This window comes from Triticum dicoccoides, chromosome 2A (assembly GCF_002162155.2).
Source record: "Triticum dicoccoides isolate Atlit2015 ecotype Zavitan chromosome 2A, WEW_v2.0, whole genome shotgun sequence".
NCBI classification, from domain to species: domain Eukaryota; kingdom Viridiplantae; phylum Streptophyta; class Magnoliopsida; order Poales; family Poaceae; genus Triticum; species Triticum dicoccoides.
Window position 1 is genome coordinate 740,578,207 of NC_041382.1, and position 2,910 is coordinate 740,581,116.

Genomic DNA, 2,910 nt, shown 5'->3' on the forward strand with positions numbered 1-2,910 from the left:
CGAGAACCTTACCCTTGTACACGATATATGACGGCATCTCTATGCACTAGACAAACAAACCGTTAGTAGCAATTCATAGACAATACATAAGCAATATATAAGTATGCAACAAAAGGATCGGAAGAGAAAAGCAACACATTAATAGCACGATTCATGGTCCTACTAATAAATAGCATCGATTACATATAACTTGAACGACTGTCCAAACCAAAGAGACATACAAGTTCATTAAAGTTTAATTACAACATGAGCTAATAGATATTTTAGAACTACATAGCATCACTACTTTCGACTTGACTCAGGGACCGGAACGTGGATGAAGCCGCCGTCTTTCGTGATGGTCATGAAATCGCGATCGTTGTCAGCCTGCATTTGTAGCGTTGTTTCTATTTCACTGTTGGACGGTTGATATCTGAGGTAGAACTGCCCCGAGGTACGAAGGACATCTTGATGGATGATTTCCGCAAACTCCGACTGGATGCGAAAGAATTCTTGTCTAAGCTCCGTGTCCTCGATTGCCGACAAGCGTGCGGCCCAATCTTTGAGACTATTTGGTAGCAGAAGGTGATTATGGTCACGTACGATCGCCCGCATGTGATGGAGGGTGTAGTAGGCATCCTTCTGACCGCCTGGCGGCTGCTTGACGCAGGGAAACGTCGTTATGTGGGTGAACACGTGCTTGACGTACCTAAAAATTGGCATCCTGAAGGTGCCTCCAGATTTGGCATAGCCGGGGAGAACATCATCAAGAACTTTCTTGATATTTGTGTAGTCTTTATTCGACTGACGGTCCGAGTTGAAATATGTGGCCATGGAATAGTTCGGGATTAAGAGGATGAGTATGCAACGTGTGTCACTGCACAAAACATGGAATGTTAGAAAAAAAGAACGATCGAAATCTACGAAATCATATGTTACGGGGCGGTGAGGGGATGACTTACTCGGGAAAGTAAGGCATGAGGAAGTTATCCTTATCTGGGTTCGCCAGAATGACGCCTTCGAGGTATGAACTTGCGACTTGCCGGTCCCCAGCGCTGCCCAAGATCTTGGCACGCATGTAGAATGGGTCGACTATCATGATGTCCGGGGTCTTGCCTCTAATGATCCGCATCTCCATACTTAGCGAAAATAGCCGAATGAAGGTGTAGTGCAGCGGATGAAGGTTAAACATAGCGAAGATGTCATCAAAACGCAGGACGATCATACCCCCGATGGCGTTATCGACAAAGCCCTTGCCCTCTGGCACCTTGGCCACGAAAACCGGGTATGCCACATCATTCTCGGAGAGACGCCGCTTCTCCAAAGAAAGAACACTGTCATGCAGACTCCGCATAACACCGGTTGCAGCATTGAGCAGATTAGTCGGTAGCATCGGCCTACCCGCCACATGCACCCTCCTCGAGATATCCTTAAGTGAAGGTGGCCCATCCTGAGCACGGATCGTACTCGGTGCCGGCTGGCTCCCACCCTTGTTATTCTTTCTTTTCCGTCCCTTCTTCTTCTGCTGTAATGGGATCGAGTTCTGCTCAGAGACCACCTTCTTGAGTGTGTTGGGGCTGATAATATTTCGCACCTCGGCTATCTGAGGCTCGGTGAAGGCGGCAGCTAGAGGCGTCTCCTGAGAACTGAACGCCAGACGACGCCTGTTGCAATTGGGTTTCTCCGCGGTACCAGCTAGATCGCGATCGTCTTTTGCAGGGTTGGTTTCTTGAGAAGGAGGCCCCAAGAATTTGTCACCGTACCCATGTTCGTTGAAGTACTTATCGACCCTGGTAAATGTATCGTCGTCGTCATCCGGATCCCGTGCCATATGCATGTTCGGATCAGCTGACGGCGGTAGCGTTGCGGCGGTCTTGCCATGGCTTGGCGCCGGCACGACTGGTGGTGTTGTCTGTGAGGTGGTGTACCCCGCCCCCAAACGAATCTGGCTCTTCGGCCAAAGCATGGACCAGATTATCCAGGCGCTGAGGGTCATCACATCATCTTCGTCGGCCCCAGGGGTTCGATACGGAGGTAATAAGTCGTCGTAGCCCTGCAGCACCCGAACCAGTTGAACCCTATACACGTTGGGTGGCATCGGATTACCGTGGAACAGGTGGTTGCCCGGTTGAACGATTCTGGCCTTGGCGACATCGATCAACTCGCCGTCCATGAAGTGCAGGAGAGTGCATGGAACATCGGCGGCACCCTGCGAAAACATGTAGGGCGTCAGGGATGCCCAGTCAAAGGCAAGGAGATGAAGTCATCGGCCGAGAGGCTTAGTTACCGTGATGGCATCGAGCTCGGCTAATGTTGAGGCACCGCCTACGGCGGGCGTGCAAGTGACAGAGGGCCGCTTGCTGCCGAGGTGCCGGCCGGCGTATTCTGCCCACACCTGGGTGCATTAAGCTCCAATGCCGGCACCGACGCTGGAGACACCAATGTCGCCTCCGTCGGAGACACCAATGGCGCCGCCGGCGCGTTGTGCGAGTTGCTGCCCGTGAAGTTGGGAATCGGGGGCGGCCCCTGTTGGCCGCCCGCAATCCACGCCTGCAGCCCCTCAAGTAAGGTAGGCATAATGGCGGTGATCGTCGCTCCTAGTTGCTCTTGCACTTGCTCTTTGACTATCTCCGGAATCCGCGCCACTTGTGCCTTGAGTTCTTGAACCTCGCGCTCCTCGCTTTTCGAGCTGGTCTTTCTCTCCTTTCGCCCAACGGTATAGTATTACGACCATTCCGTGGACAAGCCTTTGCCGGCCACATGACCAGATGACGTCGGCTTACTGAGCTTATCCTTGTGTTTCATTACGTTCAACGCCCTATTTAAAGTGGTGTCCTAAGGGGAGCTCTGAGACGACCCCGCGCTACTGCTTTCAGTTTCCTGCGGAAGGAACGTGAACCATTTAGAAAATTGGCTTCACTAATTAGAATG